The following is a 14,821-nucleotide window of genomic DNA, read 5'->3' as shown; positions in this document are numbered from 1 at the left end:
GACCAAGCTATCTGAATTTGGACTTATTAATTGTCGTTACGTTTATTCAGTGCCCTGAGCTCTCATCCTGCGGCTTTCTGCTTCATTTATATATATATATATATATATATATATATATATATATATATATATATATATATATATATATATATATATATATATATATATATATATTATATATATATATATATATATATATATATATATATATATATATACATATATATACTATATACACACATACATGCATACATACGTATATACAAATACATATATATATATATATATTATATATATATATATATATATATATCTATAGTTAAAGACATAAATATTATATGTATTATAATATCACATATAATTAGTTAAGCCACAAATATCATGTAACTTCCATTTTACTATTCCTTAGGAATAACTAACACCCTAGAAGAAATATAGTTGATCAGTGCTTCTATGGTGACCCAGGGCCGTTCAAATTTGTAAACTAGACCATGGTCCGAATCTTGGGCCTTACAGAAGCGCTTAAAAGTTGTAATTCCCCTTGGATGTTATTACTTCTGTGTATTGAAGTCGATAGTTAACGAGTTCAGTTCGTTGTTTAAAGTTAGTAAAAACGAAAAAGTCGCGCGAGTACAGTTACCAAAAAAATCAATATATATATATATATATATATATATATATATATATATATATATATATATATATATATATATATATATATATATATATATATATATATCTATATATCAGGAGATGAAATCAGACACGTGGACTTCACGCTTTCTAACAAAGTCAGCGCCCACGGAGCGTGGATCATTTTGCTCTTTTAAAAAGAACTACAAATTGGAATTTACCGCCAGCGTTTTGTTACGTGACCGAGCGCCTCTCACGGTACACAGACTCTCGTGTTTCCTCTTCACGGGAAAGGAAAAGGGGCGAACAAAATGAGCGGAATATTCAGCCGCATTAGTTTCGACGCTGGACTGTGTTCCCGGATGCCTGTGCCATTGTTAGCTACCGGGGATGAATGCCCGAAGGAAGCTTACTTTTCGGAGCGTTCTTGCTTTACCAGCGGAGCTGGAAAGTAGCAAATGCGGAACGGGAATTAATCATATTTCCCCCCATTTCTCCGTCTTGAATTCCATTCCTCCCGACTTTGAGAGACGCAAATGACATTTGCTTCCGAGAAAATTTCCATTTATTTTCCATCATATTGTTATCTGACATCAAAAAGCTTTGTCTGTTAGATGATCTGTTAGGAAAATTCGTTTTTCATATGTAACCCTTAATATGATTTTTCACCTTTTTTGCTGGGTTGTTACAATTTTTCGTTAATAATCTTAACATTGGCTTTATCCGGGTATGTTACCTCAGTGTAAATAAATGCATTAACCACTTCAATTGTGATTGTTTCTTTCACTACAGATCTCGCAGTTGGTTATTTCATTGTCATCTCGTAACCGTTATTTAATAAAAGAATTAATATTTGTCTTTGACTCCACTGAACTAAAACGCATTTTGCGAATTTATTTCTCAAGGCTCAGCCACAATCCGGTGGTGGCCTCAGCCATGGCCAATGAAACTGAGCCATGATCCAGTGGTGGTCTGTGTTGTTGGTACCTATAGTAGTGCCAGAAGTACGATCATGGCTAACTTTAACTTCTTATAGAATAGAAACTACTAAGGCTAGAGTGCTGCAATTTGGTATGTTTGATGATTGGAGGGTTGATGACCAACGTACAAATTTGCAGCCCTCTTCCCGCTCGAAAAGGCAATATATAACTTATAATAAAAAGCATTCATTTTCTTAATAAAACAAAAACATAAAACAAGAAAATGTCTCGTTGAACCACCTATTACCCCTCAGTAAATGCTAATAATATTTTCCCTTCGAAGGAGATAAGGGCGCAGTCAAGATGATTGTTGCAGATTGTAAATCTAGATCTTAACGCACCATTAAAGTATTGTCAGATAATGGTTTAATGGTGCTGTGGTGTAACCGGTTAAGCATCGGCTGCAAATCTGTTGCGGGTGGTTCAAATCACTGGCTAGGAAATACGGTTTGCCTGTGTTTGTAAAACCATCGCCATCGTGTCTCCGTTGACGTGTACATACCTGGTCGTCATTTTATTGCAACGTTTCGCCGCTGGCAGTGGAGATACAGAGGGCTGAATCGCTGTATATTGTCATATCTTACTATAATGGGCGCAATGTCTCTCCGTCCGTCTGTCATTCAATCACGGCCAAACAACTGGTTCGATGGGCATGAAACTTGCTGGGTGGGGGTGAGAAGGGATTCCCTGAAACTGAGCTGGTTCTGCCTGTGAAACGAGGCTGGTTACGCCAGTAGACTTACTTACTTTACGAATTTTCATACATAATTTCTGTATACATATGTTTGCTAGTAATTAAAAACGAGATTAACAAGTAAAAAATGCGCCCAAGTTTCTTCGGCGCAATCGAGTTTTCTGTACAGCTTTTAATGCTGTATAAAACTCTCAGCCACTGCCCATGAAACTTTCAGCCACAGACTGGTGACGGCCTGTTGTCGGCACCTATAGTGGTTCCAGACGCACGATCATGGCTAATTTTAACCTTAAATAAAATAAAAACTACTGAGGGCAGAGGGCTGCAATTTTATACATTCGGTGATTGGAAGGTGGATGATCAACATGCGAATTTGGATCCCTCTAGCCCCAGTAGTTTTTAAGATCTAAAGCCGGACGGGCAGACAAAAAACCTCCTCAGTAATTTTCTTTTACAGAAAAGACGGAAGAGCCTTGACGAGGAAATTCTCTCCCAACCTCATCAGACATTCATCAGCTGTCTCTCATTGTTGTCGGCAGACATTTGAGCCGTTTGAAGAAAGGAAGGAGAAGGAACATTATCCCTTGAGAGTTTCTCCTTCAAATCATTAGGCATCGTTTTTCGACAGTTTCTTCAGTTCCTCTTGATCTCTGAATTACGCAAGGGGCTTTGCTGCGTGCCTTTGACCCCTAGCTGCAACCCATTTCATTCCTCTTGCAGTACCTCCATTCATATTCTCTTTCTTCCATCTTCTTTTCCACCCTCTCCTAACAGTTGATTCGTAGTGCAACTGCGAGGTATTCCTCTTGTTACACCTTTCAAACATTCTGACTGTCAATTTCCGTTTCAAAACTCAGTGACCTTATAGATCCCAGCGCTCGGCCATTGTCATAAATCCTGAATTTTGTTATTTATATATAATAATGGGACATTTATGAGAGGCATTCGCAAAGACCTGAGACGGCCTTATCTGTCACTAGAGGGCAAAGTCTTGACTCGTTGTTACCAGAAACTATGCTCTTTCAAACTTATGGTATGTAATACTCCAGGGTAGTGTAATACTCCATGACTTGCTGTTTTCTTGCATTAAAAGGTACAAATAAGTAACTTGCTGCTGCTGCTGCTGCTGCTCTCTCTCTCTCTCTCTCTCTCTCTCTCTCTCCTCTCTCTCTCTCTCTCTCTCAGGTACTAATGTTTTCTAAATTAATACACTAAACGTATGAAGCGACAGCACCTCGAATGCGGCTTTTACAGTGATATAGCTGCTAAGTTCCAGTGTTGTGTTTTTCTTATGAGCCAGCACTCCCAATCTTAAAAAGTTAGAAAAGCCAAAAACTTTGGTAATTACCGTTGAATTATTTCCAGATTCTCTTAGTCTGTCGCCTTTTTGAGAGGATCTTTCATCATTCAAGAAGGAAAGTGCATTAACACTGAACAGAGAGTTAGATTCGAGCAGGCATTCCTAAGGTCTTGTCGTTATAAAAGAAAAAACGTAAAATATATATCGTTTTATGGCATACTGTCCCCAAACCTTCTCAATATTCCGTAGATCCTTTATTTTCGAGATTATTGTGTTCTGACAATTTTTTTTTTTTAATTTCTATGTCTCAGGAGTAACTAAAACTATCATTTGAGAATCCACTTAGGAAGGCTATCTAATTTGTACATATCATCCTTATATTATTAATATTATTATATATAATATATATTATTATCCTATATATATATTATACTATATATATATATAATATATATATATAATATTATATATATATATATATATATTATTATATATATTGGATCCTTATGAATAGCAACCGCAAAACTTCAAATGCCTTTACCAAGAGCAGTTATATTCGACGGCGCTAATACACAAATATATATATATATATATATATATATATATATATATATATATATATATATATATATATATGGATCCTTATGAAGCACCGAAACTTCATGCTTACCAAGAGCAGTATACTCGACGGCGCTAATACACAAATATATATATATATATATATATATATATATATATATATATATATATATATATATATATACTGTGCATATTATATGTACTCGTATATTTATTAGTTTCGTGCGTCATAAGGATATAATGATTGTAGTTATGCTTCTTCCAAACTAATGATTACACTGAGGCCGTCTTGGACATATGCCAAAGCAAAGTCTGAAAAAGACTATATTTCTCATTGGCTCTCCTGTCACCCTGTGGTAGAAAATTAACCAGGGGAGTTGAAGAGGAGGACGGTTCTGCTAGAAAGGATGTCGAACCCTCTACTGTCCTTCTTACGCGTCCACAAATACTGTACCTGGTCTTTCGAGGCAGGTTATCTGTCACTTAATCAAGTAGTTTTCCATAAGGAAATGGAGCAGCACCCCAGCAAGAGAAACTTTGTTGTTGCATTCCTTGATCAAAGGTGCACTGAATTTGAGATTCGGTTATTTATCATTGATCCACTTTATAGCAAAGGAAATTCTCCCCCCCCCCCCCCTCCAAGTGCCCTAATTCCTGGATCATTTGAGAAAAGAATGTAATTCGCAATAGTTCATACTTTTATTGATTAAGCCCATTCTGCAAGAATCGGAGTCATTTGCTCTGAAAATTATATTGCTGTGTGTTGGTGGAATAGTAAATGAATATAGCAAATACTCGTTTCATTGAACTCACGAAAAGAGATCGTTATATTTTGATATGCAAATAACGAATTTGTGTTCAAATTGTTTCTCATTCAATTTCTTTGATAAAAATGCATAATCATGACATGGTAAATATAGCAATGATTTGATAGTGCGGTCTCTCAATCAGATAAATTAAGATGAACGTAATCAAAAGAATTGACTGGAATTGAGAACCATATCGATAATAATGTTAATTTCCAGGTTCATTTCCTGGTGTTTTCTCTGTTAAATGAATCAGTTGATCTCTTATGACAAACTCGGAGTCTCACACTTAGGTGCTGCCAACGGCCGAGAAACCCACTCAGTGGCTTTTTATCATTCGCATTTTGTGTGTGGTTGTAGCCCAGCTTCGTCACCTATGCAGTCCCCCACCCCACCCCTGAACCATCCCCTTCGTCTTTGGTAAATGATGTAATATATCTGGACAGATGAAATAAACAAATTGATCTCACTTCAGCAAACGAACCGAACGCCCACCCGTCAAGGACCATTTTTCCTCTTCCCTGGAAAGATCTCTAATTGGAATTTGGAACCGGGATTTTGTTGCTGTGATCCGGTTTTTCTGAAAGTGCATAAACTTTGGGGAATCTTTTTCACGAAATGAAAAATGCCAAGCACAGCGAATTAGATCCTCATGCCTTATTACGTTGGCTGGAGGGCAGTGATGCTAAATGCCTTTGTGCCTGATGGCTGCTGGAAAACTCTATTAAGGCTTAAATGAATGAGATGAATATTTATGGTATGAGAAACTTGGTTTTCGGTCCTCCGCTTGAAATTGGCGGAAGAGGATTTCCGCCCACGCTTTCCTAGATGCCTTTGTGGAGTCAGTGTAGCAGCGAACGCAAAAGGAATTTATCTGAAGTTATGAGGTTTGGACTTGGGCAAACCCAGCTATAAATGTCATGGCATTTAGATAGACGTGGATGTGAAATGAAGCCTAGGTTCTTGTACACATTCATGTATTCACGTAAGCTCTTGAAACTGAATCCAGTTTCAGTTTACGTTTAGTAATTGACTCAGGTGTAATACGAAATAGGATAAAAGTATTGTATAGAACCCTCAGAAAACTGGTATGTTAGAAATAACATCAAAATTTTTGTAAAAGGTTGCCAGTTGTTTTTTTTTTATAATACTTTCGAGAGGATGGGTTTAGGAGACTCAGAAAATGCAACAGTGGTGAAATTACGTATTCGCATTAAATGTTTCCAACAAATGTTCCCAAAAGTGATAATTCTGTAAACATGGGCTGTCACTTGAAGTGTACATTTATCAAGTTTTACTCCAAGATTTACTGATAATGATGGAAAGTAGTCCAGAGTGTAGACCAAGGACACGATGGAAAGGCAACCATCTAGAGAGGAATATGCATCTCACACTAAACATCCACACAACTGTATTGATATGTCGCAAAAATAATTAATCGCCGCGCTAGCGGCAGTAGGTCACAGTGAGATCAGACAGCTAAGGGAAGGACTATTTGGCATATTCTGCCCATTTCCTTGTGATTCTTTTTATTTCATACTCTTTCATATTTAATTACTCTGTTTTTGGAAACATTGGATGTATTTCCTTTTTTATTGGATATTTTCTTTTTACTTTTTTTTATAGAATTCAACTTCTCCTGCAGGTCTTTACCAATAACCAGACACTTCTTTTTGGTCAGTGGGTGGTGCAAGACGATCAGCTTTTTTGACGCAATATTTCGCTCATCAAGTATTGTTATTTGCCAATATTGTGTAAAACAAGTTTTAGAATATGAAAGTTTTGTATCAACGTTACGATTTGCGTAGAAATATCGACCATCTAGCTAAGCTTTTAAAGATTCAGGTCATGTCCACAGTGTCCGCCAAGCATTATTTCTTCCTTAAAATTCGCTGCTTTTTTCTCTATTTTCCAAATTTATCAATTCAGTTCATGAAAGTTATAATGAAATATTTATAGCAGGTATTTTCTAAATCATGAAGCTATCAAAATAAATTTGTACTTTAAAAATGAAAAAAATTCAAAGTCGTTCCATTTCTGCATGATTTCATCATTGACATCCAATATCCCTTTCATGGCGATGTTAAAAGTGGCTTTAATGCTATTTCAGATCATCTCGAAAATTTACTCAGATACTTTCGCCTTATTCTTCAAATTCAGTTTATTCTTTGGATTTTAGTTTTTTGTAGTATACTATTTTCATCTGTTTATACACCTCTTATTTTAATTCTAATATCCGTACCCATTTTTCCTTTCCTTCCAGTAAAAACATTTCACTTTGTTGGCTCCTGCTTAGCAAATGAATGGTCTTTTTCTGATGATTCCACGAGGTTATTTCAGCATCATTCATAATTACAGTACGAGTGATGTACGATAAATGTTGCGGAGGATTCGCCTGAACACGTTTTTACTTCCAAAACTTTACCAAAGGCAGGAACGCAGGGTTTCGTCTGGCTCCCCTGTGACTCATGGTGCTTGTGCATGTATATGCCCGCAGTAAATAAGCATTATATCTGCATTTATTAAGCATCTGGGTAGGAGAGGATGCTGCGAGTGTTCCTCTGCAGGATTAGAAAACCTCCTTCGGCTGAATAAATGATCACGGTTTAGCGCATCCCTTCTTATTGCTTCTTTTATGCACCTCATATTCACAAATTGCCCTCTCTCTCTCTCTCTCTCTCTCTCTCTCTCTCTCTCTCTTCTCTCTCTCTCTACTCTCTCTCTCTCTCCTCTCTCTCTATATATATATATATATATATATATATATAATATATATATGTATATGTGTGTGTGTGTGTATTACGTATATATGTGTGTATGTACATGTATATATATACATATATATATATATGAATAATTATCACATCGAACCGTGATCCATTTATATATCAATTCAAGCTACAAATGTCCTTTAATATCTAAATTCACTTTACCTCCCAAATGATATATTTTCATATATGTACCGAAGGGGAATTTTTTAATTGATAATAATTTCGTCCCCCCATGGGATCGAACCACCGTCCAAGTAGACGGGGACGAAATCAGGACAGTCAGTGACGCTATCCAATCAGCCAACAGAGACTCTATAAGTTCATATCGATTCTGACCTTACAAATCACCCTCGACCTGGGTGCTTTCGTAATTAGAATCGATATGAAACCCCGTCTACCATGTTGGCCAATTGGAGCGTTTGACAGCACGTAGCCTTTTGTTATGAATAATTATCACATCGAACCGTGATCCATTTATATATCAATTCAAGCTACAAATGTCCTTTAATATCTAAATTCACTTTACCTCCCAAATGATATATTTTCATATATGTACCGAAGGGGAATTTTTTAATTGATAATAATTTCGTCCCCCCATGTGATCGGACCACCGTCCAAGTAGACGGGGACGAAATCAGGACAGTCAGTGACGCTATCCAATCAGCCAACAGAGACGCTATAAGTTCATATCGATTCTGACCTTACAAATCACCCTCGACCTGGGTGCTTTCGTAATTAGAATCGATATGAAACCCCGTCTACTATGTTGGCCAATTGGAGCGTTTGACAGCACGTAGCCTTTTGTTATGAATAATTATCACATCGAACCGTGATCCATTATAGCGTCTCTGTTGGCTGATTGGATAGAGCGTCACTGACTGTCCTGATTTCGTCCCCGTCTACTTGGACGGTGGTTCGATCCCATGGGGGGACGAAATTATTATCAATTAAAAAATTCCCCTTCGGTACATATATGAAAATATATCATTTGGGAGGTAAAGTGAATTTAGATATTAAAGGACATTTGTAGCTTGAATTGATATATAAATGGATCACGGTTCGATGTGATAATTATTCATAACAAAAGGCTACGTGCTGTCAAACGCTCCAATTGGCCAACATGGTAGACGGGGTTTCATATCGATTCTAATTACGAAAGCACCCAGGTCGAGGGTGATTTGTAAGGTCAGAATCGATATGAACTTATAGCGTCTCTGTTGGCTGATTGGATAGCGTCACTGACTGTCCTGATTTCGTCCCCGTCTACTTGGACGGTGGTTCGATCCCATGGGGGGACGGAATTATTATCAATTAAAAAATTCCCCTTCGGTACATATATGAAAATATATCATTTGGGAAGTAAAGTGAATTTAGATATTAAAGGACATTTGTAGCTTGAATTGATATATATATATATATATATATATATATATATATATATATATATATTATATATATATATATACACTGAAAAGCTTTGTGAAATTATGCCGATGAAAAGCACGTCTCAGCTATTTTGTTTTTATTATTATTATTACATATATTGTTTAACCATAAACAACATTTCGCTATGACATATTATTAAATATGATGGAATTAAAGTATTTATGATAATGTAGATAGTATGAAATATTATTTTCAAAGATACAATTCATAAGGGATGAATGTTTTACGATTTTAATCTAACGTATTTTCCAGTTTTTCAAACAGTCTTAGGTTACCATAAATACTGAATGTTGGAGATTGAGCTTCAGCTGGAGGTGTGTCTTCAGAACCTAACCCTGTTAGTAGGTGAGCGAGTGGATTCAGGGTTACTTTGTACGTTGTTGTATATTCATGTTTTAACATCACGCCGACAGATGGTGCTAAAATAGTTGTAGCAGATGTCAGATAACTGCATGCAACCATAAGTAAAATAATAAATATTGTAAGAAAAAGTATTTAGATGATGCATGTATACATCCCAATATATAATAATCTTAAGAAAGCACAATTCTTAGGGACGTACATTTTTCATAGTTTAAGGTGTGAAAGCGTCTTTATTGATGACCTGAATTTCATATTATTATTCCTTCGATAATGGAGAAGTTTCATCTGCAGAGCTGGTTGAAATTGTCAATGATAGGAGGGTTTGTTGGTCAGTTATTTGGACCGTAGAGTGCCTCGAATATGCCAAACAATAGGCATCGCTTTCTTTGTCTAAAATCACGCTGAGCTTCCCCAGGACTTGGCATTAAAAGAGCTTGCTTTGCCCACGGTCATCCTTTATATGAGGTCTGTAATACTCATGATGGTGAGTTAGTATATGACCAAGACCTTTAATAGGGATACCACCCATAACATCGGGGACTGTTTCTGGTTAATATCTGTAGTTTCTTTTTGGTCTTTTTCTGTTCACCTCAGAGGGATACTGCTCCTGTGATGCTGGTCTAATATGTCGGAAAATATATTTTATGACTTCGTCAGCCATATAGTTAGAAGACATGCTATATCATTTCATATCATCCTGTTTGGGATTATACGTCGCATTTAGAGTACGTATTGCTCCCCGAGACGTAGGTAAGCCTCTTTACCTTGAAATATTATTTTCAAATGGAAAAGTGTTTCAATTGAAGTTAAGAGAATTTACTTCTTCCATTAAAAAAAAAACTATAAAGTCTAAAATTTATATACGATAATTTTATGGACAAGTTGAAGGTGATATTAATTATCTTTCCAAGGTAGTTGGATATCTTAGCAGAACTAACATGACAAATTCGCGAAATTAGGCACATAGATGGTAAACATGTATGCGCTTGTTTAAATGCATATATGCACTTCTTTAAATGTATATATGCATTTTTTTCCTTCGCATTCATGTTCAGCGAAAAGGCAACTGCATATTCCAAATTTTCTTTACTCAAGTTACATCCATGCTTAGCAATCACTGCTTGATTCCTGAAGGGGAAGTTCTGCCCCCTTTGCCGTTAACCTGCTTTCTCTCCTTTTTATGTGCAAGAAGGAACTCATTTTTGTTTTCTAGTGACGATTAAAGTATGCAATATTTGAGAACTAGATCGAGCATAAGGAGTCTTTTATAAGTGAGGCCCTTTGTTTTTGTGCTATCTATATAATAATAATAATTATTACCTAAGATTTGCAGTAAATATGAAAAAAAGACCAATATGATTTAAGAACGAAAGGGCGAAAGCAAACCTTGGAAGAGGCATCAGACCGGAATTTTAAAAATAGGGGCGGACGGAGGGGTTTTTTACAGAGTTCTCTGAAAATAGAAAAGCTTGGCGCATGATAAGAGGAAGGAATATCTCTTGAAATTCAACATTTTCCTTTTATTTTTGGTTAAGCATTTGTTGTGTTCTTCAGTTTGTTTTCTCCTTTCTTTCCATATGGACAAGCTATTTTGTGCGAGCTTGCCTTTGAAGTAATTGGCCTAATCACGCTAGTTGTTCCTTAAGGAAGATTATTAAGAATGTTTGATCATTTGTATAATAATGATTATAATGACCAAACAACTGACTGATGAAAAATGATGAAAGAGAGCTTTTGCAAAGAGAATCCGGAGGAGAATCCATGATAATAACGATGATCAATTTAATGAACTCCCAGAATTCCTTCTAGTAGCAAGTTGTATTTCATAGGTGAACGACTGAGTGATCACTGAACGTGAAAGGGAACCAAACCGTAGCTGCCTCGTCTTTCTTGTAGAAGCCATTCGTGTTTTTGACATCTCGTTTGATTGTCTTCAGAAGTCGTTGATACGGAAATGATAAGACGCTTGTAGTAGAGCAGTACTCTACGCTGAGATGGAAGAGTATTTCCTTTTAACATTTGAAATTTACATGCCACGAAAACATTTATTTTATCGATTGAAAAGAGGCTTTACGTGTTTAATCTGAGAAAAAACTGTTATAGTCTGAGTGAAAGCGTGATAGAAATTTATTATTGAATATCAAATAAGGCTAATACGTTAAGAATGACTGAAGCTCTTTATTCTGAATTTTCATTGGCGTATTCAGTTTTGTAGACAGATTTCGTAAGTTGTTCGAACATGAAATAAAATAGCCTCGAAATATGTAGAACGTTTTCCTGCAACAAATGAGTTATTAGATATTATCAGACACAAATTTTCAACTTTTTCCAGTAAAAATTATGCTGTGTTGGGGGAGTCCGTGAACCAATTTTTATGAAATATTCGTTTTGAATTATTATTTCTTTATAATGCTCTTAATATATAAGTATTAATAATTACAGTTATAGAACAGATATGGACATTTTTCAACGATGTGATCTCTTAATTACACACACACACACACACCTTATTCTCCTTTGTTGCAATCTACCTTTATTGAGCAACTCCCATTTACAGGTACTCACTGACTGCATATTTCCAAACAGACATTCTGTTTTAAATGAACATGCTTAAAGCATCTTTTTTGTCGTGTGTCTCTGTGTGTGTGTATTGCATACCGACATGTACGTATATAATAGGGCAGGATAATTTGTCAATTTTTTATCATAACATTTTTTTTTTCATACAATAAAATATTAAGCCGTAAATAACCAAAATAAAGTATAGATGTTATGTTGTTGTAAATATTATATGCAATTTCTTCTTTTTGTTATTAGTATTCGTAATGTAAAGTCAATGCGATAATGTGTGTGTGTGTGTGTGTGTGTATGTGTATGAGTGTGTATGCATATATATAAAATGTCAATATCCAACTATTCTTTTTAATATAGTGACATATGAAGCCCCAATAACCTATTATCACATTAACTTTACATTACAAAAAACTTATAGCAAAAAGGAGATATATATATATATATATATATATATATATATATTATATATATATATATATATACACACATTACGAGAGAGAGAGAGAGAGAGAGAGAGAGAGAGAATGCGCAACAAAAATGGAACAGAGAATAGGGATATATGCCTGATCGGCTTGGTCTCTTGCTACTTATTGAAAAGGACTGGAACATAAGGAAAATGTAAAGTATGTGCTATGTCAGGATGAAAGCACAATACACACGAGGGTAGAAACGACCAGAAAGGCCGTTGACACCCGTAAAGAATAGTTGGAGCCTTTCTGAAAGGGAGTGCGACCTATATTTATAAATCTTGTTTTTGGAGCAACGCCTGACCCGAATTATTTCTTAATGGAGAATAAGGAGCGTATCGTTTTATTGTCGTGTGGCTCAGCCTTAAGAACACGCCTAACACGCCTATGAAACTATCCGTTTTACAATTTATTTCTCTTAGAATTTAAAATATCAAACACATATATTCTTAGCCTGCTGTTCATATACATATCAAGTGTTAATGTAGGCTTTATTATATTTCTCTAATTTATATAGCTAGGCCAATTTTTTATTGCCCATCGGATCAGTAGCAAGATTAATATAATATCTCTATCATGAACAAAAATTGCACTGTTGTCATGTACATATCTTCTACATTTTTTGTTATAATGATTTTCATTTTCCAGTGATTACCCATTCGACTAAAATAAGTCACATGAGCCTTAATGTATGCAGCATTTACTTATACAAGTTTTTTCGTTGCATTATTGTTCTTAAATGCTATATTAACACTAAAGTTTGTAAATAGATTATAAGCATCCTTATGGGAAAATAAGTAAGTTTTGCGTTTTATGTTTTTTTATATAAAAAAAGTAAGAGATATGAAATTTTTTATTATTAAGCCTGGAACTGATAGTCATCAACAGGTAGTCAGTTGAAAAGTGAGAGTGGAAAAGATTGCAAGTTATACATAAATAGTGGCGAGAAGGCTTGCAGGAACCGTAAGTGGAACACGAAGTTATTCTTGTAAGTTAATGCCAAGGGGTTGTTTAGTGAGAATAGAATGGAAGTGAATCTGTGTCTAAAGTGAATGAAGTACTTAAAGATCTGTTGAATATGTAAGATTGAAGAGAGGCCGAAGTGAACAATGAATAGTGGAACTCGGTACTGCAAAGATGAGAGTGTTCTGGACTGTAGCCCATGAGATCTTGAAGAGTCCAGTTAAAAGAAGGAAAAATGGGAGGAACCTAGAGTTGGAAGAATAACAGGTGAGATACTGCGGTGCAAGATGTCTGGAATTGGGAGAACATACAGAGAAATAAGCAGGTAATAACATTACTCTGTTTACCGGGGCAGAAGTTTGCTTGAGAAAGTAAAACACATGAGAGGTGTATGGATAGGTGAGGAACAGCTCAATGTAGGCAAGATTATTGGTATATATATAGATCATGCTTTTTTTGTTAAACAGCTATGTGAAAAGTTTAAAAGATAAAAGATGTATACAAGGACTTATAAAAAGCTTATGATACCAGGTAAGTTTTGAAGATGCATGGTGTAGATTCAGAATGATGAGTTGTTGGGAGTGAATAAAGGTTTTTATGATGGAATTGAAGTATTATCTCGAGTATGTGAAGTCTTAATTGCTGCCGAATGTCTTTATGGAAGGTTTGATGCAAGAAGTAACAGGAAGAACGGATGCTGTAGTTGCCCAGTTGTGGAATAGTGAAATGGCTTGTGAATAGAGTGGATAGTAATTGAAGTCTGTAGATGGAACCCAGATTGGGAATGATGAAACCGTAGAGCTAAGTGAAAGAGCTGAAATGTGTTTGCAAGAGGAGAATGCTGAGAGCAAATATGAGCAGTAGCAAAGTTCTGATTGTAAACAGAAACCAGGAAGAAAGAGGAGCAGTGAATTTTAATAATGATAATGGAGGAATAGAAGTGAATGAATTATACAGGTATTTGGTATTGGATAGAAATGATGACAATAGGATGAGAGAAAGGACGATTTACAGAGAAGGTGAGGCAAGCCATGTAGCAGGGTGTCTACCAAAGACTAGAAGGGACTAGGAGTGTCGGTGGAAGAGAAGGTAGTTCTATATGGAGGGTTTTCGAGTTGTTTCTCTTGTACGCGGCATGAATAAAATTGAAAGGTGGTTTGGTCATGTTTAAACGGATAAATGACGATAGGCTGCATACAGAGTGCATGATCCGGGAATGATTAGATGGGGAAGAAAGGAAGGGTC

This window comes from Macrobrachium nipponense, chromosome 6, assembly GCF_015104395.2.
Source record: "Macrobrachium nipponense isolate FS-2020 chromosome 6, ASM1510439v2, whole genome shotgun sequence".
Taxonomy (NCBI): Eukaryota; Metazoa; Arthropoda; class Malacostraca; order Decapoda; family Palaemonidae; genus Macrobrachium; species Macrobrachium nipponense.
Note: the sequence above shows the minus strand (reverse complement) of the source record.